This window comes from Sarcophilus harrisii, chromosome 2 (assembly GCF_902635505.1).
Source record: "Sarcophilus harrisii chromosome 2, mSarHar1.11, whole genome shotgun sequence".
Taxonomy (NCBI): domain Eukaryota; kingdom Metazoa; phylum Chordata; class Mammalia; order Dasyuromorphia; family Dasyuridae; genus Sarcophilus; species Sarcophilus harrisii.
The window spans coordinates 96,953,115-96,980,648 of NC_045427.1; the positions used below are offsets into that span (position 1 = coordinate 96,953,115).

The 27,534-nt window shown below is 36.1% G+C and overlaps 1 protein-coding gene across 5 annotated transcripts in view; it reads left to right on the top strand.

Moving 5' to 3' along the window:
- Positions 1 to 27,534, top strand: part of SPTBN1 (spectrin beta, non-erythrocytic 1) — a 265,536-nt gene that overhangs the window by 86,162 nt on the left and 151,840 nt on the right. The gene's annotated exons all lie outside the window — the stretch shown is intronic.

The window sequence follows — 27,534 nt, forward strand, 5'->3', positions numbered from 1 at the left end:
GGGAAGGTGGGTGACTTCCTTGTTACTCTGTGCACAATGTTGAATAATGGAAATGCTTTTGGTATTTTCAGGACTTGTGAAAGGGGAACATAGTAAGAGAATAGCACTTCTAAGATTTGTCTTCCATTGAACTCAAAGGACTATGAAAATACAGTATTCTTTCCTGTATAACTTACTGAATCTTTCTTTAAGTATCCAAGGAATGTTAAAGACTAAAGGAACCTTCAAGATTTACTATGATGAAATAGATTTTGCTAGTCAGTGGACTCTGAGAACGAATAAACTCTTGAAGTATGGTCCAAGAACCCCTGAAAGTCACCTTTTTTTAGAGGGACCACAAGATCAAAACCATTTCCATAATAATGTGTTAATTTTGACTATGGTAAATATTGATAGATAAAACACAAACAAAAGCTTTTGGGGAAAAGTCCTTAATAGTTTTTAAGTATATAAAGAACTCCTGAGATGAAAAAAGTTTGAGAGCCTAACTTGCACATGAATTGAATTGGTTGTTCAGTCTTTCCTTGAATATTTCCAGTGAGAAAAAAGTCAATACTTCCCAAGACAACCTATTCTGCTTTGGATTGTGCTGACCTGACATTGTGATGATTAGATTACTCATATTTCCTCATTTGCACATGAATTGAATTGGTTGTTCAGTCTTTCCTTGAATATTTCCAGTGAGAAAAAAGTCAATACTTCCCAAGACAACCTATTCTGCTTTGGATTGTGCTGACCTGACATTGTGATGATTAGATTACTCATATTTCCTCATTTGTGCTGTATTGGAGGTTGCCCCCAAAGAAAGAGGAAACAAGTTTCTTCTTAAGATCCTACTCTAAAACATTTCTTGACTTTTTTTTTTTCATATTTACTGCTTTTGTTCTTCTCATCTTCCATAATCTCAGCATTCTCTTCTCTCATTCTTTCTTCTGCTGGAAGTGTAAGAAATGTTTTGCCAGGAACTTCTGTAATTGGAATTGAGTAGGATGCAGTCTGTCTCTCCTTTTTCTTTTTTTTTGGCTGAGGCAATTGGAGTTAAGTGACTTGTCCAAGGTCACACATCTAGGAAGTGTTACATGTCTGAGGCCAGATTTGAACTCCAGTATTCCTGACTTCAGATCTGGTGCTCTATCCACTGCACTACATAGTTACCCCTATGTTTCTCCTTTTTAATAAACTTTTAAAGATTGTTGTCACTCTTCATCTTAAGCAAGTCTTTTCTGTTACTACTATTTTTAGTAGTATTTTAGAAGTACAGGAGGCCATGAAGTAATTGGGGCAAGTCCTGGAATCTTTCAGTTTAAAGGTTCACCAAGGGCCATGTAGATCTGACTAAGAATTCCCATTTGATGTTTCTGAAATATCACCCTTTCTACTCCAGGAATGTCAGTAATAAATACCTCTAATTCTTGGGATGCTTTTCTTTCTATAAAGCCTGAATTGTCTTCTCTACAACTTTTCTCTGTTCACTCTTACCTCTGACTTCTGTGACCTAACAAAATAAGTCTTCACCCTCTTCTTCTTGACACTGATTGTGTAATGCCGGAGAAACTGAGGCAAGATAGAGATTAGAGAGCATTTAATAATTTATTTAAAAGGAAGAGATTTACTGGGACCCAATGGATCCATGGTTTGGTCCCAGGGCTGAATGAGACGGTTGTCTCCAAGAATCCACAAACAATGGGAGTTCTTAATGACAGATATATACACATGACTCAGACTCAGGGGGTAGACTGAGGCAGGGGAGGAGTCCGGGTGCTGAGAGTAGGAATGGGACTCTGATAGGGTGGGATGAGCTTCTAGAGAGGGGGATGACATTATAGGGGGAAGCACCCCAGAGATGGGGAGAAGCATCTTGATAAGATGGTATCTGATATTCTGATAGCTTGGGATGGGGAGAGGCATTCTGATATTCTAAAACATAAGATATTTTATCCTTATCAAATATTCTGATAAAGAGGGAGGAGAGGTTTTTCAGGACTGAACAGACAATTATAAACTGAAAATGAACAATTAGGGAAACTGAGGCAGGAGTCAGTATAATAAGGGAAACTGAATCAGGACAATAAAAGAGAACTGTGGCATAACAATTAAAGTACTTGAAGACAGCTATGCCATCCTTCCTAAATTTTCTCTTTGTATGCCATTTGTTTGACCCTTCTCTGGATTACCAATGTGTGTACTAAAATGTTGTGCCTAGAAATGAACACTATAGTCCAGATGTGGTTTGACCACAGCAGAGTATAAAAGAATTATCGTCTCTCTAATTCCAGGTGTTGTACGTTTATTAAATGAAGCTTGAAGTTAAATTAATTTTTATTGTTTGCTTTCCCATCTTCTCTACTACTCACCAATTACCTTGTATTTATTTGTGTGTGTGTGTGTGTGTGTGTGTGTGTGTGTGATGTGTAATTGTTTTGTCTGGCTGACTTTTGCAATCCCTTCCAACTTAAAGACTCTGTGATAATTAAACTTTCTGTCAGATTCAAATGACCTTCAGTATTTTTTTTTTAAAGCTCAAATCTTGTCTTAGTGAACATCTACACCATTGTGTCTGCAATCACCCTGAAACATAAATAATTCAATAAAAAGTCTCAGGATTTGCTTCCTAGGAAATCTCAACAGAAATTTCACCATTTTTGTCTCTAGAATGGAGCTAACATCCTAAAGCAGATATGTTATCTTCAGGGGCAAGGATTAGATAATCCACTACTAGGGGTAATCTTTCATTGGGGAGAGTTGCTGCCCTATCCTGAGAAGTGAGAAGGTCATACACTGCTCCCTTGAAAGCCAAAGTGTCCTCTTGTTCATTCATTTTCCAAATTGGTATAAAACTTCTCTCTGCCCTAGAGGACTTAAAACAAAGTTATATAGAATGTTATCTGTAAAACTTGTTATATTAAGTCTGTGTCTTGGTTCTCAAGATTGCAGGAGAAGCAGGAAACAGAAGGTACATGAAGTAGACATCACAACATTGTCTGACAATCCTCTGGGACAAAGAAGTTTTATACCAAGAAATGTTTTTTGTAATGCAAATATAATTAAGGTAATATTTGCTGTAACTTTGAATAAAGAGTTTTTGCTTTTGTTTCTAATACACTTGTTAAATCAAAATATATCTATATTTCGTTAATATCATATCACTTTCTCCATAGACTTCACTTTGCATTCTTTCATTTCTTGCCTCTCCCTATTATCTTTTTGCTTCTCTTTCCATGACTCCAAAAGTGATGTGTCAAGTCATGCTGATACCTTGAATGCTTGTCTTCTGAAGCAAAAGGACACTGAGAGCCAGTTATCCAATTCTGAGGTTAGTGTGCAGGATCCAAGGCTTTGAATGTAGAGGTTCTGTAGTTCTAAAAAGAAAAAGGGAACTGTTTCAGGTGCTGAGAGTTCTGAGATAGTTCTCTTTTACTTGATGAGCATCATATCCAGAAACACAAACAGTCATTTTTAGAATCCTATTTTCTCCAAGCAAGTATTTGCTCAATCTTCTAAAAAGGAGTTTCTCTATTCTATTCCTGAAAAGAAGACATTGACTCTAGTGCCTTTTTTTTTTTTTTAATCTTCCATCTATAATTTTGGAAGCTATTAGACAATTTAAGAAAAAATAGGGAATTTAGAAGAGAGACAGGTGTAAGAAAAAGTGAAGGTTAAAAGCACTGACATTTTTCACTGCTTAAGAAAGAAGATGAAGTCCTATGATTTTACTTGAGCTTGACATTTACAGATCTTCCTGTTTTCCTGAAGCCTTTTCCTGGATTAATTATTCTTAAAAGAAAATTTTTTAAACTCACAGTTTAAAAAATTACTGGTAATGTTTTGATGTCACCTTCATTTCCATATATATATGTATATGTACCTTTCACCCTTATCCTAGATAAGGGTGACCTAGACCTAGAAAACTACTTCTTGTAATAAAGATTTTAAAATGCAACAGAGGAGGCAGTTTATAAAAAAGTAACCAATATATATACCAAATCTGACAGTATATGCAATATTTTATATCCAAAGTTCCCCATCTTTGCAAAGAAAAGAGGGAGATAAATTATCAGAAGTCTTTGAAGCCAAGTTTCATCATTATAAAGATACAAATTATTTCCATTTCCTTTTTGGATCTTTCCACATACATTGTTTTCAGTGTATATAGTTTTGTTGACTTTCCCCTCATTTCATTTTAAATCAGCTGATAGAAATCTCTAAATTCTTAATATTCAGCTATGGTACTTATGTACCATAATTAACTTAGCTGTTTTCCAATCAGTAGGAGTCTACTTTGTTTTCATTTTTTATGGTTACCAAAATAATGTTGCTCTCAATGTTTTTTCTTTGTATGGGATCTTTTTTGTTCTTTGACCTTTCTAATAATGCTAATTCCAGCACTACATCCATTGTGCCACCTAGCTACCCCAAAGTCTTTTAAATCTATAAATAATCTATAAAAAATAATAATTTTTTTTTTTAGCACAATGGAGGGCAATAATACTCATTCAATGCAACCCCAATGAATATGGGAATTAGGTGCCCTTCATGAACAGTAAGTGTAAAAAAAGCAATTATGATAGAACTAGGTCTTAGAATTGAAATACTAGTTATACAACCCTTGGCAAATCATTTAACTTGTGTTTTTTCCTCATTTGTAAAATGGGAATAGCAAAAGCTCTTACCTCTTGGATTTGTTGTGGAAATAAAATATGATAATATTTCTAACCTGTTTTGCAAACTTTAAAGGATATATAAATGCTAGCTATTATTATTCTCTTTCTCTTCCTCTTCCTCAGCTATTAAAGATCTAAGTACTGCCCTCAGTAAGGATAATATAGAATAGAGAATACTATTTAATGCAGCATTGTTATTTAGGAATGGGATTTTTTTTAATTTTAATTTTACATATTCCCTGGGGTAATCTGATATTTTTGGATGAAGGGGAGCATGTTTACATTGAAAAAAGAAAAGTGAAATTCAGCTGACTAGGTTCTTACTAGAACAAACTTTAATCCTATGTAGAACTTTATTTAGTTTGGCTTCTATATTGCTCTTGTTGAAACAGCTGTAATGTAGCATAGCAGAATAATAAGGAAAGTACTATTTCTAAATTTCTAGTATAGTTATTAATACTTTGGTACAATAAGGAGTTGTGATTTCATTAGTATGGGTATTTCATTTCCTTTGCCACTTAATAAATGGTCTTTAAGAATAGGTATTGCTGAAAAAAATCCATCATCTTCTGGATCTTGGTAATAAGCATGACCAAACTGAGTTGAGCTAAATATGTACTGTGATGATATTGTTCATTCTTTTCATCTCTTATTTGAAGGAGTTCAGATAGAAATGATCCTAGATCCTACTACTATTGTTACTTGAGGTATTGTTATTATCTTGCTTTTCTCATCTTTTTAATAGAATTCAGCTTGAGATGGTCCTGAAAGAACTGCTTATTATTTCTGCGTGTCTGTCTGTCTGTGTCTCTGTCTGTCTGTCTGTCTCTCTCTTTCTCTGTCTTTCTCTCTCTCTCTGTGTCTCTCTCCCCTGAGGCAATTGGGGTTAAGTGACTTTCCCAATGTCACACAGCCAAGAAGTGCTAAGACCAGATTTAAACTCACGTTTTCCTGACTTTAGGGCTGGTGCTTTATCTACTGCACCAACTAGGTGCCCCTGGCTTGTGCTATCTTAGTAAAATTTCTGAGAACTCTAAAATTTGCCTCCATGAGGCAAATGGGGCATGATCAGCAGAGTAAAAACTTAATGAAGGATTATTAATAAATATTAAAATTTTGCCTGAAGTTTTTATCTTGAAACAGTTTATGAGAAGAGTCCCATAACTGTCAAAACACTCATGTATATTAGACCCCATTTTATAGATTATAAATTTAAGACATATTTAATCCGGTTAAAGTTACTTATTAATTGTGTTTAAAGTTACTTGTTTAATCTGGTTAAAGTTACTTTGACCTATTACACTAGGAACAAATACTGGAAGTTCTTGGCATCCAGTAATGTAATTGACACATGCTGATACAACACATTTAACTCTTCATTCTCTGTCCTATTAGAAATTGTCCTCATTCTTCTAAAATTCTTTGATTGTGTACTACTGAAAGGAAGCAGTCTTGTCATATGAGCATATATTTTGCAACACAGAATTATTAAGTCAAATGAAGTCAACTCTCATTTATTAAGTGCCCATTATGTGTCAGGCTGCCATTACTGCATGAGATCATAGGGGAAAACATAAGCCTAGGAGCAGTTTTGAATCAGATATTGACAGATGAGTAGATTTGAGAATTAGAACTGGAGCAAAAGTTTTGTTATAAACTAATGGGTTATCTGCTTCATCAGTGGTGAGTTAGCTTTTTAAAAACCTTTCCCAAAAGAACTAAAGAAACACTAGCTCTGTGTAACAGGAAGGACATGAGATGATAATCAGATATTCTAAAGGATTTATTCTCCCCTGGTCTTATACAAGATAAATCTGACCAGTCTCCTGAAAAGGGTAGAGGGCTAATTGCCATAAATAAAAATCTCACTTTCAAGTGAGTTAGAGATTATACTCAGGCAGAAAGTTATGACAGATGTTAAATGTACTTGTGCAAAAATATGGAAGTTTAAGAAGTACATCAAATTATGTTTGTAAGTTGCGCAAATATTTAATATTATAACTGTTGAAAAAGAAACATGTGCTTCCTGACCTTACAGAAAGAATCAAATCAATAATAATAACCAGTATTTATATTGTGCTTGAAGATTTGTACAATATTTTACAAACAATCTCAAGGTTGTGAAACTGTCCAGGGTTACTCCATTATTAACTGTCTGAGTCAGGAATTGAATTCAGGTCTTTCTGGTTCCAAGTCTGGCATTGTAACCACTATGCCATCTACTAGTTTATACATTTTAAATCTTCATCCATTAAATGCTTTGGGTTGTGTTGTGGGAGAAAATGTAAAATAGTTCCCTGACCTCAAATAGTATGCTATCTTCTTGGATACAGCAGCCTATGATAGAGGCTAAATTACTGATACCAAGTAGTAAGTGCTAAAGGAAATTCAGATTAGGTGGGTAGAAATTAAGTAGTAGACAAGCAATGGTATGGTGTTAATATAGTATGAATCTCTTCCCTCCCACGGAGTATAAAGTAACTTAAAGGATGATGGGTTGGTTAGGATTTTACCCTCCACAGTTGATTAAGAACACACATTTGGCAAGCATGTCTGTGGCTTCCTAGCTACTGATTTTTAGAAACACTCTGGTATTGGCCAAACACTAAATATCTTTTCCCTCTGTACTTTCTACTTTGTTTGACCTCTGTGTGAAGTAAACCATCTCTGTTCTTGCCCTGAGGAGAAAAAGCCTCTGCTCTCTCAACTCTCTCATTTCTTATAGAACATACAATAACTGAGTACACCATTATTGTAATGAAGCTGTGATCTCATGAACTGTGTATTCCCTGATCTACATTTGTATTCAACAGATAATCCTGTCCCTCCCATGTGTCAGGCACTGTTCTGAGTTTATGTGTGTTTCTTTGAACCCTCATAGATAATCCATGCCTACTGCTCTGTTAAAAATTATTAGAGAGAAAAAAAAAGCCAATCTTTGGATAAATTAAATCCAAGGAGAAAAATGTTTTTGGAGGCAGCAACTAAGATCGACTCAAGTCAGCTTAGGTAGTTAATATGGATCAGTGAGAGGAATTCTAGAAGCTGGGGTTCATAGGATCATAGATTGTGACTTGATATAGTGACTTTTCAAGTTTATCTAGTTCCATTCCTTTATTTTACAGATGTGGAAACTGAGACTCAGAAAGATTGTGATTTTCCCAGCTGACACAGGTTAGGGAGTGGAAGATCTGAGATTCAGAGTCAGGTCCAAAGCTCTGACATGTACCGGCTCTGTGATCATAAGCAAATCACTACCCTTCTTTGGGCCAGTTTCCTCATTTTTAAAAATGAGAATATGAGGAGGGACAAAATGATCCCTTTTAGCTTAAAAAAAATTAGATTTTTGTTGTTTCCTTTTCCTGCTGGTTGCTTTGTACCTAAAAAGTGTTTAACTATATCAGTAAATGGATGGTAGCAACCTTTGTTGTTTTCTGATAAATGGTAAATGTCATATGACTTGGACTCGAGCAATAAACCTACCTCCTCCTTTTTGCTTCCTCCCCTCCTCTTTCAAATTGAATGAGTCACAGAAAAAGGGAAGTGATAATTAACAAGGTGATAATTAACCCAAACTTCTATGTCATTTATTATGATCACTTTTAATTAAATATGAGTTTTTCCTGTACAAAAAAAGTTTCCCAGTTGCTTTCCTATAATCTTTAATAAGGAGTATATAAAGACTGAGGGAACAGACCCTGATTAGCTTTTATTGTTGCAAAACTACTATGAAGGAGGGCCCATATTTCAGATTTAAAGTTGGAAGGGAACTTGGATGTCATCTAGCTAAATCCCCTCATTTTACAGATAAGAAAACTAAAGCCTGTCCAAGATTAAATATCCCTGCGATAGAACAGAGTTTAACTGTTGTAATAACAGCCAAATATTTAAGAATAGAGAATAGTAGCATATTACAAAACTGGAGAATCTAGAAGACCTAGGATCCTTAAAACTACAACAGGAGTAGGACAAGTAGCTGCTGTTTTCCTCTTTTGAGGGCAATTTGGTTCACAGTTAAGTTTTAAAAATAGGATATATTGCCACCATCCATTATTACATTATATTTAATTTTCTTTGTGCCTTTTATGTGAGAGAAGAGACTAAATGTCAAAGATTCTACACTCAGCAGACAGATTTTTGTGAGTCTTCAAGAAATGAACATGTGGATACTTGGTATTAAGTAGATGTTTCATTACTTAGGTAAGTGTAACTGTGAGATTTAGAGTAAAAAATAGATTTATTGTTATTATTATTATTATGGTGATGATGATGCAAAATGAAGAAAAGAGGGGAAAGATAGAGGTAGAGAGTAAAAAGCATTCCCAGAAAAAGGTGTAGTGGAGGTGGATTTGGAATGCCTAAATGCCAAATGCTTTACACATATTCTCTATTTTATTTTCATAACTCAGGGAGATAGAAACTATTATTCTTATTTTATTTTTGAGGAAACTGAGGCAAGCAGAGGTTAACTAAATGGCTTGCCTAAGATCATACAGGAGGAGCTAAGTGTCTGAGGCTGGATTTGAACTCAGAACTTCCCAGTACTTTATCCATTGTACCATGTCTATAGAATGTCCATAGAAAGTTTAGAGTTACTTTTTTACCCTGTACTATGATCTACCTCAATGTTTATTGGTTTATTAATAGTCTCATTAAAGTAAAATATAAGGGAGACATTTTATAAAATGCCACATCATAGTCTAGTATTTCTTGTATCCTCTTTCTACTAATTAGTCCCAATATACTTTTTAACAAGTCTGTTTTTCTTTCCTTTTTGGAGGAGGGGGAGAGAAATGAAGTAAAGAGCAGGATTCATCAATTAATAGGTGAATAAAAATGTGGCTAAATGTGCTTACTTAGCAGGAGACAGTTCAGCTTGTTTAAAACAAAGCAAAACAAAACAACTTTTAAAAGAGAATTGACTTAAATTTAGTGCTATTTGGGGCCTTTGATATCATTTAATCCCAACCTGTCTTCTTTCCCCTTCACCCCCGTTTTATAGTCGAGGAAATTGCTGCCGAGTGTCAGTGACTTTTTCAAGGTGACATAGGTAGGAAGTCATAGAGCCAGAATGTTAACTTAAATTTATACTTTTTCACATGAAGTATATAATGGGGGGGAGGGAAGTCACTCTATAATGAGTCACACTATAATGAAAAAATCTACAGGACTCTCAGGACTTTTTTGCAAACTTAAAAAAAATAAAACAACCCAGGGGAGTAAGTTGTTCCCTGTTCAAAATAAAAAGAGGAAGGAAGATGATCAACAAATATAATAGAGGAGGAGGTTTCTCAGATTGAAGTTTCAGGTGCCACACAACCTCTGAATCATTCTGCTGAACTGGAAGAAATTACACTTAAACCCTGGAAGATAATCTGGCCCTTTCCCCCATCAGCATTAACCTTGTTGTTGAATTGTAGGGTGTTGCCTCTTAGATTCCAGAGGAAGGTAAGGGTGGTGTGAGGGTAGGGAAGTTGGAATGGACTTTCTCTGATTTCAGACTTTGGCCCCATTACAGGTACATTACCTCATGAGAAATGGTTCCAATTTCCTTCTTCTTTCACCTATAGTTTACCTTCAGGCTACTTTACAGGAATCCAAAAAAATCACTGCTGGATCTTTGTGCTTGTGAGTAGTCAAAGTTTAGGAAACGGGGAACCTTCATTTAAGTGACTGAAACTGCTTTTCACTGAAATGAGTGTCAAATATTTCTCCTTCATATTACTTTCTCTTTAGGTTTTAACAGTCAATAAATATTTACACCTAATCTGAATTAGAAGACAGCATGGTGGCTCAGAGGTCTGGGCCTGAAGTTAGGAAGACCAGAGTTCAAATATGACCTCAAGATCCTTACTAGTTGCGTGACCCTGGGCAAGTCACTTAACCTGTTTACCTTAATCTACCAGAGAAGGAAATGGCAAACAACTCCAGTATTTTTGCCAAGAAAACACCATGGATAGTACTGGAATTCATGGATTACAAGGAGTAGAACACTACAGAACAACAAGGGAATATATTTGGGCCCTCTAATTCTTGGTCCCAAGGATCTTACCTTCTAATTGGGTAAATGACATGCACATGTAAAAAGCACCACTAACAACTTAATGTTTTATTTTTATCTGTATATATGATTTCATGATTAGTGTGGGATATCCCCAGTGTAGAAATAGCCCCCTACTAATGCACTTTAGCAACTCCCCTGTAAATTACTCAATTTAACAAGCATTTATTAAGCACCTACTATATACTAAGAAATATATTAGACACTGGGATACTGTGACATAAATGCCATTATAGAGTTGATATTTTACTTGTGGGGAAATAATCATGAATAAGTCCATATAAAATGTATATAATTTCTCAAGAGGAAAGAAGGGAATGTTAATAGCTGAGGGAGATCCAGAAAGGCTTCAGGTAAGAGGAAGCACTGAGTCTTAAATGAAGAGAAAGAATTCCCAGAGTCAAAGGTTTTTGATAAAGGGGTGAGCATTCTAGTCACAGAGGAGAATCTGTGCAACGACATAGACTGTCCTTTTGTGAGACAGAAAGCAGAATAGTTTGGCTGGAATGTAGAATGGGGAAAGGAGCCTGGTGAAATCAATCTGAAAGGAAATTGTGAAGTTTTCAAAATAGAAAAGTTTGTATTTTATTCTAGAAGTCATAAAGAGCTATGGAAGTTTTTAAATTGGAAGAAGGGATCATTTAAATTGGGGTGTATGAGTGTGTATGTGTGTGTGGGGGGGAGGGATGAGAGAGAGAGGGGAGGGAGAGAGAGAATGTATATATGATATTGTGCGACTGGCTCAGATCTGTGTTGATAGTTTTACAGAAATGACTGGGTCATGGAGGGCTTACTTGACCTGCCCATGTTTCTACTGCTAGTATGGGTCAGAGTTCAGAAGTAAGCCCAGATTTCCCTGACTTCAAAGCTGGCCCTCTAGCTCTATCATCCTCATCATTTACGTAGCCCTTTTACAGTTTTCAGAGCATTTAGCTGACAACAGTTTTGTGAATTATCAACTCAAGAATAATTATCACCACCAATAGGTGAGGAAATCACACAGTAGTGGAAGGATGCCTAGACTCAGAGTCAAAAGATTCAGGGCTTCTGTGCTTGTTTGTCCTTATTGGTAGCATGACTTGGGCAAGTCGAGTACTGTCTGGGCTTCCATTTCTCCATGAGTAAAATGAAGTTATTGGAATAGAAAAGAGGGGGACACACACACGATATTGCAGACAGGACAAAATTTGGAAACAGATTGGATATGGGAGGTGAGAATGAGAAGATGAAGATGACAAGTATTGGAATAGCTGCTTTGAAGAGCAGAATGGTGAATTATATGAAGAATATGAGAAAGACTAATCTCACTAGAGTAAGAAATGTGGGTTCACCTTTTGGATCCAATACTTTCTAGCTGGTTGGTTATTCAGGGCAAATCCTCTAACTTCATCTATAAGTTCCCCTTCTTCATCTGTAATATAGGGATTATAATGCTTGTTTTGCTTACTTTGAAAGATATTCATAAAGAATATTTTATAAATTATAAAGTACTATTATAAATGTAAGTCAATATCTTCATTACAGGTTAGGACCAGATACTGTCTTCAATATGAGATTAAGGATTTGGGACTTTTGTCCTATAGGGAGGAAGGAAAGAAACAAATATTTCTTAAATGTCTGATGTTTGTCAAAACATTGTGCTAGGCACTTTAGAAATATCTCATTTGATTCTCACAGCAGCTTTGCAAGGCAGGTGCTATTATTATCTTCATTTACAGTTAAGGAAATTAAGCTGTTAAATGACTTGCTCAAAGTCATACAACTAAGGAAGTCCCTCTTCTTCCCTCTTGTCATTGAGAACTTTCTTCCACTCAAGTCTCTGAAGAGATGGCCCTTCTTGTTGTGATAGACTCCTCTGCATGCAGATCCTTGACCCTATCCACTGCTATCTTGTGAAGCAGGTTGCTCTTACTAGTCTCCCTATTCTTACTTATTTTCAATCACTCCTTATAGAGATCATATTTGAACTTAAGATTTTCTGACTCCAGGCCCAACCCTCTATTCATAGTATCACCCAGAAGGGAATTATGTCTTGAACCCCTTTCCTGATACTTTATATTCTCTGAAGAGATCTGGAGTTGAAATATTGATACATTACTAGCATTTTTTAAAAAATAAGTTCTCACACAAATGCCTGGCTTCCCCTGATATTCACAAATCCATTACTACAATACTCTCAGTTGAATTTTCATTTGTCCTTTAAGCTTAAAAAAAAAAAAAAAAAAAAAAAAAAAAAAGTAAAGATCTTAGTTCTCTGGAGCAGAATCAAATTTTGACACTGGTCTTGCATCCATTCTCTTCCAGTAAGATCCAAGGCGTGTTTGCTGTCTAACTTGCAGCTGGTGGGCAGCTAGGAGGATATTATCAGTCCTTGTCCTCCTGAGTGACTTGGCCATTCATGTATTATTCAGAGTCTGTAAGCAATGAATGACTTTGAGGGGTGCACCTGCCAAAGCTGGTTACAGCTATCTTGTTCAGAGATCTGCAAGCATAGATTACCTGTCAGGTGAGGACTGAGAAGAAGAAATAAGTGGATGTACCTTACAGATATTCACATTTTACTTTTCCCTAAGCCATTCACAAATTCACACCTAGCACACTCTAGTGTGGTCTGTACAAGTTTGGTAATTGAATCAAACTTAACTGAATTCATACATGGGGATTTATATTGGCTCATTACCCTTTGGAACACAGATAGTTAAGAAACTTCCTTGAGTTCTGGGAGGAAGGTGGGCCAAGGAGAACAATAATGTCTCTACCAAGTTGGGTTTTCTTTGGGACTTATTTCCCTGCTCTTGACCTTTTATGACAAATTAGGTCACCTGCAAAATAATATCCTTCAGAAGTTGCTTTTTATTCCACCCACCTGAAGATTAGTTTTAAATACTCAAGCTATAGGATTCCTCACAGTAGTCATATATCAAGACTCTATTGTAACCTAGAGATCATTGGATTAATAGAATTTTTAAAGAAAGGTACAGACTTAGAGGTCATAAATAGGATCTTAGAGCTGGAGCTGGCAGGGATCTCAGAGGCCATACTGTAGCCCAGCCTTTTCGGTTTGCAGATGAAGAAATGGAGGAAGATTGAGTGATTTGCTCAGGGTTACATAGATAAGTAATTTTGTATTTTATAAATAAAGAAACTGAAGTCTGGTTGGTCAGATTTATCCAAAAGTTATTCTTAATCTGGTCTTTGTGCTATATACCACATTACCTTACCATATTCCCAGTGAATGATGAGTCAAAGAGTTATGGAAGTACTATCCCTTGGGACCATGAGAAGTGACAACTATCTCCCTCTCCCATCTCATTTTTTCCTTTTTATGCCTTTTAGGATGGGCCAGATAAGAGAGAGGGGCTTACAGAGAAATGTGTTCTTTGGTTAGGAAGTGAGATTTTAGCATAATATCTCTTGTTCCTTTTATATCTCATTTCAACAAGCTCCTTTAATATTGGTTATTAGGTATTTAGGTGACTTAGTAGATAAGAACTGGATTTGGGGTCAGAAAGACCTCAGTTCAAATACTGCATCAGACACTGTGATGCTGGGCAAGTTACTTAATCTCTTTCAAACTCAAATTTCCTCTTTTATATGAAAAGGATAACAAGAGCACCTCTTTCAGAGGTCTGGGATTCAAATGGGTAACATAATTAAAGCACTTTTGCAAATCTTAAAGCACTTTATAAACACTAGTTATTATTGCATTTTTTTAAAACAATAAGTCAGAGGGGGGGAAGTAACTTCCCCCTTTTTAAACATAAGTTATCATAACATATTTCTGGTTCCTTTCTATTATAACAAACCTAGTTGTAATCAGGTCTCATTGACTCTCACCTGGACTATTAATAATAGCCTGTTAACTGATAATCCCTTTTAGTCTCTTTCCCTAGTAGTCTACTCCTTTATGTTGTCATTCAGTAATGTTTGACTCTTTATGATCCCATTTGGGGATTTCTTGGCAGATACTGGAGTGGTTTGCCATTTCCTTCTCTATCCTTTCTACCACTGCTTAATTAATTTTCCTAATGCATGCTTCTATTACATTAATCTCCAACATCCTCAATGATTTCTCCATTGTCCATCAAATGAACTCCAATTTTTATTCAAGACCCTGCACACTTTGGCTTCCATCGAATTTCTAGTCTTCCACAACTTCCCTTTCCAAAACCCACAAAGATAGGGATAGGGACTGGATGATTTCAATGGTTTGAGAAATTCCTGGGTGAACAAACTCTATTAATCAAATGAAGTCAGCAGTTTCTTTGCAATTTCAGGACTTAGAGACTTGTCTAGAGTCCAGCTTCTTAAACTGTAGTTCACAACCCCATATGGGATCTCATAATTAATATGAGCGTCACAAAATTATAATTTATTACCAGTAAATGTTTGGTTGGCATACGTATTTCATATATGTATATACCCCAGGATCATGTAGAAATTTTTTGGGCAAAAACGGATCACGAATGGGAAAAAATGTAAGAAACCCTGGGCTGGAACATCAAGAATTTTGTAGTATCTTGTCCAGGGTCACACAAACATCATGTGTCAGAAGTGAAACTTGAACCCTGGTTTTCCTGATTATGAGACTAGCTAGCTATCCACTGTACCATAACCTACAAATGTATTATTGATTACCATACACTCCTACACAAACTGTGCTTCAGTCCCACGGTATTGTTTGCCATGCCTAGAACACATTCCTTTCTTTCTTGGCCCCATGCCTTTTATTATGGTATTGTCACTGCTGGAATGCCCTCCCACCAGGATCTGTCTTTTGAAATCCCATTCCTCCTTCAAAGGCCCAACTCAGATGTTATTTTCTCTCTGAAGTCTTCTTCTAACAACTTTTCTTTTCCTGCAGGCTAGAAGTATCTTTTCCATTCTCTGATTTACCACTAGCATTTGTTTGTATTGTATTTAATTTTCCATTATACCTATTTGTGTGCATGTCCTAAAGGTTTTCCTGTCCTAAAGGTTTTCCCTCAATACAGTGTCTCTCATGCATATGTTAAAAATCACACAAGATTCCTTGAGAAGTTCAAATCCAGGAGTATCTTTTTCCTCAACCTCATGTTAAGGCGGGGACCAATGTACTCAGCAAAGATAAACCAGTCTCTGTCATCAAAGATAACCTGGGCAAAGTCACAGTGGAATAAGAATTCCTTATTGATGATGAGGCTTTAAAGATGCTTCACTTTGCCAGTGAACCTCCTCACTAAAATTCAGGGCTATTCAAAAAGAGATGAATTTAGCAACCCAAAAGACCAAATAAGTGAAGATTGTATATTAATTAAATGATAACATGGTACTTATTAAGTACTTATTATGAAGTAATAATGAAGTAGGGTTTAGAGATTGCTGGAGAAAGGGAGGGTAAAGAGGAGAGGTAGGTAGTTCCTATCACTAAGGACTTTGTGCTGCAGTAGACTAAATGAGATGTCTTCTGCACCATTTCAATGAATCTGTGACCTCATTCATGTGTGCCATCTATTCATTCCTTCTCATCCTTTTCTGCCCATGTGTTCTTAACTGTGTCTTTTTATTATTCTTTTATCTGCAAGTCATTGCTTCTAAAGTGATGCAGTATTCACCTATGCATCTTTTTTTATTGTTTTGGGTCATTTATAATATGGATAGAATACTAAGCTTGGAGCCAGGAAGTCTTGCATTCAAATTTTGCTGGCAGACATTTACTATATATGTGACTTTGGACAAGTCACTTAAGCTTGTTGTGCCCCAGTTTTTCTTATCTGTAATATGGGATGATAATAGCAATTATACCCAAGAGTTTTGAGGATGAAATGAGAGAATATTTCTAAGTGCTTTGCAAACCTCAAATTTCTATATAAATGCTAACTATTGTTACTATTAGTAGTAGTAATATTGTCTCAGAAGCCACATGGGTAAATAAGTAACAGGATGGGGACTAGAACTAAGGTCTTCTGATCTCACATTCAGTATTTCTTCCATTTCACTGTCACACCTCTGTACATTTGGGTCCTCCATCCTTCTACACTCCTGGTGTTTGTAGATCTTTGGTGCACAATTTAATAAAATGAATAAAAAATGCTGTTTTGCTGTCAAAACCCATCAAACACTTCTAATTTGAATTGTGGACTTCTTGTTTGGGTTTAGCTTTTAAAGATTCTTTCAAATTCTAAGTCCAAAGATTTATAGACTTAGATGTTCTCAAGCAATGGTGTAAATGCCTGTTTCTGCAAATTGGATGATTTTCAATATATTTACTTTTTAAAGGAAACCTTCTGAGAAGACTAACCTCCTAAATTATCTCTTTTACAAATTGGTCTGAAATAAAGTCATAAAATTTTGATCTGTCAGGAGCCTTGGATCATTTATCCCATTCCCTTATTTTAAAGAAGAGATGTGACATGTTTTAAGGTTATAAAGTAAATAGTGCTGATACTGGAACTAGATCCTAGATCTTTAACATTGTCTAGTGTCTTCTTTATTTATTTTCTTAAAATAAGGGTATATTTTTATTAGGACATAAAAATTTCCTTTCAAATGAGTGAGTTTGTACCTGTTTTCCTTCTATTACAGGAGTGGGAAAAAAATAAAGGCAATGTTGTCTTTCCAGACATAATGTTACGCCACATTTGTGGTTGTGTGTGTGATGGTTAGGAGGTGGGTGGTAGGATATGGAGCACAAGTCACAACAGAATGCTACACAGATAAGAAACAGTAACACAAATAAGAGTGGAAGACAGCAACTTTCCCATCTTTCAGTTAAGCTTTTCCAAGTAGTTCTCTTTTAGCATGGTCAGTATATGCACTGAGATCTTGCTTCCTTAGGGGAGTTTTTGATGACCTCTGGCCAGCTCTCTCTCTTCTGAACTTCCAAGTCTGAACACTACTATTTGGCATTTGACATTTACTGCTTTGATAGGTAGCTAGTGATTCATAGGCTTTTTTTTTTTTTTTTTTTTTTTTTGTAATTTTCTTGCTGGAAGGTATTTATTGATCTCCTTAATCCAAGAGACACACCTGCCAGATAATTGACCTTTTCCTCTGATGCTTTCTCATTCCAATCTGTGTGAATCAGTTCTTGGTAGTGTGTGCCTCAGGGCAAGGTGCAAAGGCCTATTTCTGTCTAGAGTTAGATCTCTGGATCTAAGTGGAAGATATCCTATACCCCTGATTAGCAAAGTGAAACCTGGAGAGTGATTTGCCTCATATCACACAGTACCAGAGCCAAAATCCAAGCCCAGTTCTTGATCAAAGATGCAATACTTTTTTCTCTTCACTATATTGAGAAAGGTCTGGATTTCCATTTTCTACCTCAGATCTTTAAGATGGACTCTGCTCCTTGTAAAATTCCTTCTACTCCCATTGATATATGAATTCCTAGTTCAGTGATTAGAAAATCTGTCTCAACCTTTTCCCACTGCTATGGGAGGTGGAAGTAGAACCAGGAAATAAGGACATGAATAGGCCTGACCCCAAATACATTCCTCAGGTTTCCATTCTCTAACACATTTGGCCTGTGGCACAACCTAGCCACCCTTTGCTTCACGTTACATAGCAACACCTGTTTGCCAAAGGTGGGACCTCTTATGGAACATTCTTGTGTCCCTACCATGAAACTTAGCACTCAGAAAAAGATCTAGGAATAAGTTTTAGGTGCAGAACAAGATTCTAAGATATTTTTCTAGGAATATCATTTCCCATGCTTAAATTTGCCTTTTTTCCCCCTTCAGTAAAGAGTAATCATCTGTTTCATATTCATTTTGGATGTGGTTGGTTGGCCAAGAACCTAGGAAAAGAATTAAATTTTAAAATAATTTTGTCATGGTTTGCATCAGGATACAACCATATCACAAGTCTAGCCATAATTGGAATCCCTCTTTGAGAGAAAGATGTCCTATTTTCTGTATTACCTGCTCTGTATTCTAGCCAACTATGAAGAAATAGATAAGTATAGTCCGATTTTTTTTTTTCATATTCGTCCATAATATCAGAGCTGAATCAATCTTGGGAGATTAGTCTACTTCCTCAGTTGGAATGGATGAGGCTCAACTGAATTGGATGAGGCTGAAAAAAATTGAAATTTTCATTTTCTATTGATCATAATGAGTCCTAGAGAATGAAATTTAACTGTTCCCCTTTTGAACTCAAAACTATTTTTTCTAAAAACCTAGTATTTTTTAGATATAATTTGCTATACAGAGGCAGCTAGGTGGTACAGTGGATAGAACATCAGTCCTGAAGTCAGGAGGACCTAACGCTTAACATTTCCTAGCTATGTGACCCTGGGCAAGTCATTTAACACCAATTGCCTCAGCAAAAAAAAAAAAAAAAAAAAAAAAAAAAATTCACACAATGAATTATGTGAAAATGACAGTTGGTATTTCAATTTGGTAGATTCAAAACTGGCTAAATAGCTAAACTTTGAATCATTAATAATGATTCTATCCTAGTTCTGAAAGTGTCCACTGGATTGCCCCAAGGGATCTGTGGTGTTCTCTATTTTTATCTATTCCTTGAATGAAGGCTATGCTTATCTATGTGCAGATGACTTAAAGCTAGGTGGAACTGTTAGTGCCTTGGCTAACATAAGCAGGAGCTACAAACTATGCGTTAATCCCCCTCACCCAGGGCTATGAAGTTTCTTTATTTAAAGGCCCACAAAACAAAGTTTTTGTTTTTACTATAGTCCAGCCCTCCAACAGTCTGAGGGACAGTGAACTGGGCCCCTATTTAAAAAGTTTGAGGGCCCCTGGTAGAGCATTGAGTTAAATCTAATAAGATAAAATTTAATAGTATTAAATGTAAATTCATATATTTGGGTTAAAAAAAGAACTTTACTAGCATTTAATAGAGGAAGACATGGCTAGAGAACAGTTCATTTGAAAAATATTAGTAAATTTAGGGTAGATTACAAATTCAATATGAGTCAACAGTGTGATTGATATGTGTGATATACCGAAGAAATTAATGTAATTTGGGTTCATATTTAGAGAGCATAATACCAGAGAGATGGTAATAATCTCATTGTATAAGCAATCATTCACAAAAGGGTACATGGGAGGGGTCAAAGTGGAGAGAAAAACCACGGAATCTTGAGTGGAAGGTGGAGGGAGGGAGGTAGTTATCATGGCAACTGGGAATGCTGGCAGGCTGTGTGATGCCTCTTGAAAAAGGCAATGGGTGGACTTGATAAGTTGCTAAATGGAGAAGGGTGTGGCATTGGCAACTGTCCATTTGCAACTGAAAATCAGTTGCTTTTGGAGGCTCTTGCTATCACAATTGTCCTATACTTAACTATTATGACAGTGATTTCCATCCTTTTTTCCCGTTCTTTTGCAACAAACAATTTCGTTTGATATAGGTTTATTTGAATTGGATTAAAAGAAATATGACTTAGGGTTCAGAAACTGAATAAAGGGCATTAAGGACACATGACTAGGAAAGTTCATGGGCTAATCATTAATTGAGAGTGGAATATAACTGAAGGCTAGTCTCAAGATTTTACTAGTATGGGACAACTAGGAGGTGTGGTAGATAGAACACTGACCCTAGTGTTTAGGAGGACCTAAATTCAAATCTCATTTTAGACACTTGACAGTTAGCTGAGTGACCCTAAGTAAGACATTTAATCCAAACTGTTTTGTTAAAAAAAAAAAAAAAAATTGTATCAGAATCTCCAAAGAATTAAAATAACCGGAGGAATGTACCTTTGGTTCATTGAATGAATCCCTTTGGACAGATTTATGCAAAACATTCACAAGAATTATGCAGAAAGAGCTGGTACAAAGAGGTTGCTGTTAGTATTGGTATAGTATATAATGTAAACTTCTTGAGAGTAGGTAGGGAGTGTTTCATTCTTTGTATTCCGGGCCCTAGCAAATGCTTGGCCCATAGTGGATGCTTAATAAATATTTATTGATTGATTGGGAGTGCTGATACCTATATAAGCATAGATCCAGTAAAGTATTAAATAAAAATTAATTTGCAATATCCCTTGAGAGAAAAGGTGCTATTAAACTAGGACTTAGAATCATTATACTTAAGGAGAAAAAGCAATAAATTATTCTATACTTAAAAAAAATTGCTTTTTCTCATTTTAGAATGGAACTAAGGAAATAATCCCACTAAATTTTACCACATCCAGAACATATTTGGAGTATTGTTTTCAGTTCTGGGCATCACTTTTATGAAGGTCAGTGATAAATCATAGTGTTTCCACAATGTTGAAACCAGGATGACAAAAAGCCTTGAGTATGACCCATGGGCAATTGAAGAAACTGGAAATGATTAATGTGAAGGGAACTTTAGGATAGAAATGGAAACAAAAGCTGCCTTCAAGTATTTGAAGCACCATGAAGTGAAACAGAGGATAGACTTGTTTTCTTGGTCCTAGATGGTAGAAGAACAATAGTTTAGTTTCAGAATGCTGAAGTAAAAGCTCAATTGGAGTAAAATAGGCTGCCTCTAGAACCAGTGAATTCTCCTACATGGATAGATATTCAGGACCACTTGAGGAAGGAATTCTTGCTTACTTAAAGGTTTGGATTACATAGCCTCTGAGGTCCATTCTGACTGAAATGCTGTGATTATTTTTCTGGAAGGGAAAGAGAGGGAGCATTGTTAAAATGATTGTGTTATAAGATAAGTGGGGAACTATTTCCATTTAAATAGGGGCAGGCTTTGCAAAAAATATATGATCGGATAACTAGGGAGTTAAAGGGTAGAAGGCTTTCCAGGTTTATAGTCAGGGAATTGAAGGTGAGGAAGGTGAGGCACAAGTGGGAGAAAGAGCAGCCAAAAAAAAAAAAAAAAAGAAGTCTCAGGGAGGAGGGAATAAATTCAAGGAAAGATAAGAAAATTGATGTAGAAAGTTGCAATGTGATAAGGAAGGTTTAAAATTTTGATGAATTATTTTATTTACCAATTTGGAAATGATATAGTCAGACCAGTGGAAAGAAAAACATGATTTTTAGTTTTGGAGAAATGATTGCAAAGGTAATGAGATTTAACAGTGTGGAGGATGAGGAAAGGATAAGTCTGAAAAGTTTTAATGGAAGACATTGGATATGAATATGACCAAATAGTTTTATGTTTTGTCCTTTTCTGTTTTGGAACATATCCCCTTTCTCTCAATTTTCACCAGCTGAAGGTGGGTGCTGAATTTTTGTAAGCCTCCAAGTGTATATGAATCCCATCATATTTCAGCATTTTGGCTGTCCTTCTCTGGACCTTTTCAATATTATTGATGTTTGGATGTTCAGGAAATGAACACCCAAAAGTTTACCCTTTCAGAATGTTGTAATGCAGTAAAAGCATTCATCTTTTTTAGAGTACATAAAGCTACTTGGAATGAACCTAGTTTTCCCTCCTACTCCTTCTTTAATGTTTCCATTCCCATGCCAAATACTAAATCATCCCAGACTTGGTATACAGATCCACCACATGCTAGGAAAAAAGAAAAACCAAAGCAGAATTACTTTTATTTCAAAAGAATTATTGAGAATGTACCTGGATTTCTCTGTCTTCTTGCTGACTAGAATTAGAAGAAAATTAAAATAAGTTATACTTGGTGTTCCTAAAAACACTCTTATTAACCGTGGTGCTCAACTGGTTCATGATTAATGTGTGGTTGGTTTTTAGGTTTGCACTTACGCCAATGGTCTTTAACGTCATTGAAATCTTTGTGAAGGGAAAATATTTGTGAAATGCTTTTGTTTATTTCAGGAACATTAATTCTTGGGAGGCAGTTACCTAGTCTAAATGATTGTAGTCCTCTACATAATTTCCTGGTCATTATTTCCAAAGGGTATGGGGAGGTGGGGCGAGGGATTTATATTACTTCCCCTCACCTCCCATACCCTTTTATCTTCCTTTATTAGAATATAAGCTTCATGAGGGTATGTACTGACTTGCTTGCATGTATATGATTTCTAGCATTTAGCACAGTATCTAGAACATATTAAATATTTAATAAATGCTATGTGTGTGTATATGTCTCCATCTCTTCCTCCCCTTCTTTGTCCAGAAGTAGGGCTATAGCAAGATTTCCATACCACATTTAAAGTAATAGGAAACTAGTAGGTCCTTACATCTAAACTTTTCATAGATGCTGAAAGTGACTTGCTCAAGATGTTCATGTAATGGCAGGGTCAGAACTAAAACCCACAAATGAGTGGGTTTTTTTTGCCTCACTTGCTCTGATTTGTTGTATTCACTTGTAGTTAGTACTTATTGACTTCATTTTTTCTTTTAGTGAAAATCAAAATTTACTTATTAAATAACCTACTATAATCTGTTGAAAGCATTTTATTAGGTACTGTTGTTGATTCAAAGATGAAAAAGATATGGGCTGTGTCCTCAAGGTATTTATAGCATCCTTCTCAGATTACTAGAGCTAAAACAAGTCTCTCAAAAAGATTTTTTATAAACGTCACCTCCTTGTCTACTTTTTTGTTGTTTAATCATGACTCCATTTGGGTTCTTCTTGGCAGATATTGGAATGGTTTGCCATTCCCTCTCCAGTTCTTTTTACAGATAAGGAAACTGAGACAACTAGGATTAAATGACTTGCCCAGAGTCACATTAATAAGTGTCTGAGGTCACATTTGAATTCAGGTTTTCCTGATTCCAGGTCTCAGTATTCTATCTACTGCACTTCCTAGCTGCCTCTTGCCTACTTTTACTGATATGTCATAACATGAACTCTCTCCTTTTCATCACCAGGTTTCTTTATACTTTCACTAATGCTTTCCTCTTTTTTTGTAGTTCATTCATTCCTTCTACTGTGTCCAACTCTTTGTGACCTTCTATCTTCCACTGTGTCTCAACTTCTGTTGACTTTTCTTAGAAAAGCCTTTTTCTGCTCCCTCAGTTTCTGTGATTATGACTTCCTTTCTTTGACTATTCTTTTTCTCTTTTTTCCTCTTTCCACCTCTAAAATTTAGATCCCTCCCCATATAAAGTTCTGAACACAGTCTTCTCTTGGTAGTTTCATTTCTTCCCAAGACTTGGGTCAGATCTTTTGTATCAGCCCTGACTTCTGTCCAAATTGCTGGTTTTCATTTCCAAAATCTCTTTATTGGCATTCTGCAATTTCAATTTTAACATGCTTTAACAAAAAAAAAAATTTTTTATTCTTTTTTCCTCCATCATTTTCTCTCCCCCTACAAATAACAATTAGAACTATTCCTTTCTTAGGGGCTGTGCTGGATTTGGAGTTAAGAAGAGAGACCTGTATTTAGATCCTACCTCAGTCTTAGTAACTGTGCTTCATCTGAGCAGGTCACTTAACCTGTCCCAGCCTCATTTTTCTTATCTCTAAAATTAAGTATTAGATGTGATGGCTTCTCAATTCTACCTCTGCATGATCCTGTGGAGTTGGACTCTTTCTATGGCCTACTAGGCCCCTTCTAGCTCTAAATGTCTGATGAAGTTTCTATTCATGGTACTACTATTCCTTCAATTATCCAGGCTATGACTCTTATATTGAATTCTTGTTTCTCTACTCCAACTCCCTCTCTCTCTCTCACTTAAGTGAGTTGCCTAGGTTATATAGTTAGGAAGTGTTAGGTGTCTGAGGCCTAATTTTAACTCTTGTCCTCCTGATTTCAGGGCTAGTACTCTATCCACTGGGCCATTTAGCTGTTAACTTTTCAATTTTTTTCCCTTTACAACTCCCTGTACAGAGCATAGGTTTCAGTTAAACTGTACTTCTTGGAATTTCTCAAAGAAGTGTTGTGCTTTCTTACTTTTAAAACTCATGAAACTTTTGCCACTTGGAGTGCCTTTCCTATTTATATTGAATTTCATTAAAATTCTTCTTTATAGAACAAATAGAAGAAATTATTGGAGATGGAATTTGTATGAAAATAAAGTTTTTTCAAAAAGCAAAATATTCACATTAAAAAGACTGAAGAAAAATCTGTCATAAAATAAAAAATCAAATATTTCTGATAAGAATGGTATGTTCAAAATCAGTGAGGAATCTATTTTTATAAAAAGCAACGTTGTTTTCCACAGAGGCCATCAAGGAGACATGAATAGGCATTTTTTCAAAAACAGTATAGTCAACAATACCAGATAACTATCAAAAAATTTCAAACACTCTTAATGAAAAACAACTCTGAAAAATACCATCTTATAGTCAAGTTAAATCCAACAAGCATTTAAATAAGTGTCTATTGAAATATTAAAGGAATAGTGACAGGGCTTTCACTGATATGGGGAAGTTTTGATTGCTAAAGTTCCTGCCACCAATGCAGGTCATCACCCTCTCTGAAACTTTGTACTATTAGAGAATGGCTCACAGGACTGAGAAGTTTTAAGTGATTTGCCCAAGCAGGATGTGTCAAAGATGGAACCTGAACCCAGATTTTCATGGCTTTGAGTTCACTGATATAATATTGTCTCTCAGATGGGCACAATAGCAAAGATATTTAAAAAATGCTAAATTAGTGTTGGCAGACATGAGATAAAATAGGTGGAGGTGTATGAGTTGTGCAACCCCTTGGGAAACAGTCTATCTGTGTGCAGTCAGAACTTCTGCACTATTTGTTGCCCTTTAGTTCAGTGACCTCCCTGTTAGGGGTAGACCCTAAGGATGTTATTGAAAGGGGGGAAAAAGGCCACTTGTAAAAAAATATTCATAGTATTCACAATAGCAAAAGAAACAAATAGACTGTATGTCTAGCAATTAGGGATAACTAAACAAATGGTGAGATGAAATGTTAATATGCTGTAAAGAATAACAATGTGAAGAATATAAAAGAATAAGAGAAGTCAGAAAGTGAAACATATGAAAAGAGATTCAGAACAATGTGTTGTATATATGAAAAAAATCTGGGAAAAAAAAACACCACAGAGAAAAAAGCTCAAAAGGACACAGGGAAACAAGATATTTTTGTTAAAGGTAATAGACATTTTAAAATTATTATAGATAATTTGGAATTTCTGAAAAATTTCTTCAAGTCATGAACCTCTCTGAATTTAGATAAGCATATGTGAGACTCATACCCTACTAAATTCAACCAGTATATACTTACAATGTATACAGTATTTTCCTAGGCACTGGAAATATGAAAGTAGATAAAACACAGAACCTGGCATGAGGAGTTTGCAATTAAATAAATGTAAAATTTAATTGACAAAGTCTGAAAGTTTTGTGTTCACTTGGGAGTTTGTAGAATTCAGAGTTGACTGAAACTCATAGGGAGAAGTTTCTTGGTTTGAAGCTGATGGTAATAAGCCAGTCTGTGGCAACCCTAGAGTAGGCTTTCAAACCCTGGTATCTGTAGGAGCAATACTGGCCTGGTTGACTTCAGTTATCATCTCCTGGCCTGTTGTCTCTAAGTCTGTCTCTCTTGGAGAACTGGGGCTGGTTACATCAGAAAAGGATTTCAGGGTGCTTGGTAACAGTGACAAACGGGGGGGGGGGGAATTGCTCACCATCTTGGCGGCATCATAGATGATCATCACCTATGTGCTTTCATGGCAACAGCTTGCCCCTCCCTTGGCACCCATGGCAACATAACCCTTCTGTCAAGGATGAGAGTGGTGGGGAGCTTTTCATACACCAGCTTGCAGTCTGGCAGTAGCACTCCCTAGTTGAGTAGAACCCTTCCAGTGTGGGTTGAACTTGCCAGAGCTTGTGCTGTCCTGGCACAGCCTTCAGAAACCCGTGCAATCTGATTTCTACAGCCCTGCCTAGACGACAATCTGCAGAGACAATCTAGGTGTAGCTTCAGTGCCCAACTAGAGACACTTGAGCACAGCATGTGGCAGCAAACATATAGGTCTGTTCAGGGGAATTTCTTCTAGGTGAATTTCACCTAAGTGAAATTCACCTAGTTTGCTTTAAAAAAAAAAGAAATGTATTCATTTTTGCGGCAGATGGCATGCTGTGAGGGGGAAAAAATTCTAGCTGTAGTTTATTTTGCTAGATGACCCTACTTTAAGTGCTTCCCACTAATGCTGGATACAACAGGAGTCTGTTCTAGTTTGGAAAATGCTTTGCACTAATTAAGACAATTGTCATTTGTAGTTTTAAAAGAAACTGAATGTTCTCCAGTGCTGGTTTAGACCTGGCCTGGGTGACATGTGGTTGACATTATAGATATGTTAATCTGCTTACCTACAAGGATTTGGTTCTTCCTAGCCAAGCAACTTGATAGAAATCCAGACTCTGCTTTAACTCCAAGTAATAAGGAAGATGCACTTCCTTTAACAGTGTTTAAAAAAACAAAACAAAAACCATAGGTATAAATTTATAATAGGGTCCTATGCTATTTAACTCTGAATCCCTTAAGAAATAACTTTGTACCTGTACTGTAGGTCTCCAAATTTGAAGGCAAGTCTCCAAATATTGAAAACACTTGTGTGTGAGGAGAGAAGAGCTAGGGAAGAAATTTGGGAGAAATTACATTCTGAGGAAAACGCCTCTTGCGAGTTCTTTTTGCTTGTTAATAAAGCTCTAGTATTATTTTTATTTTGATATTTGCACTATTTGCCCAAAAGGGTTGTAGCTAGGATAATATAGGATCATATGTCTCAAGTAAGAACATGGCTTAGTTTATGTACAGCAGAGGGTGGCCGCAGAAGGCTTGCCGAAGTTGGAAGTTCCCATAGCTCACAATTGGGCTTTACTTTGGGGACGCCCTGTTTAAGTGGTCAAGGCTTCGCAGGATGCTTCACATACATTATCTCAATAAAGCCCTACGTGAGGAGGAGGAGGATTTGTTCTGTTCCAATCGCGACGCCAAATCGAGCGGTTCTTAAGCTCCTTTTTGAGGAAGCATTTCTCAGGACGGGCTGTGGTAACTCTCA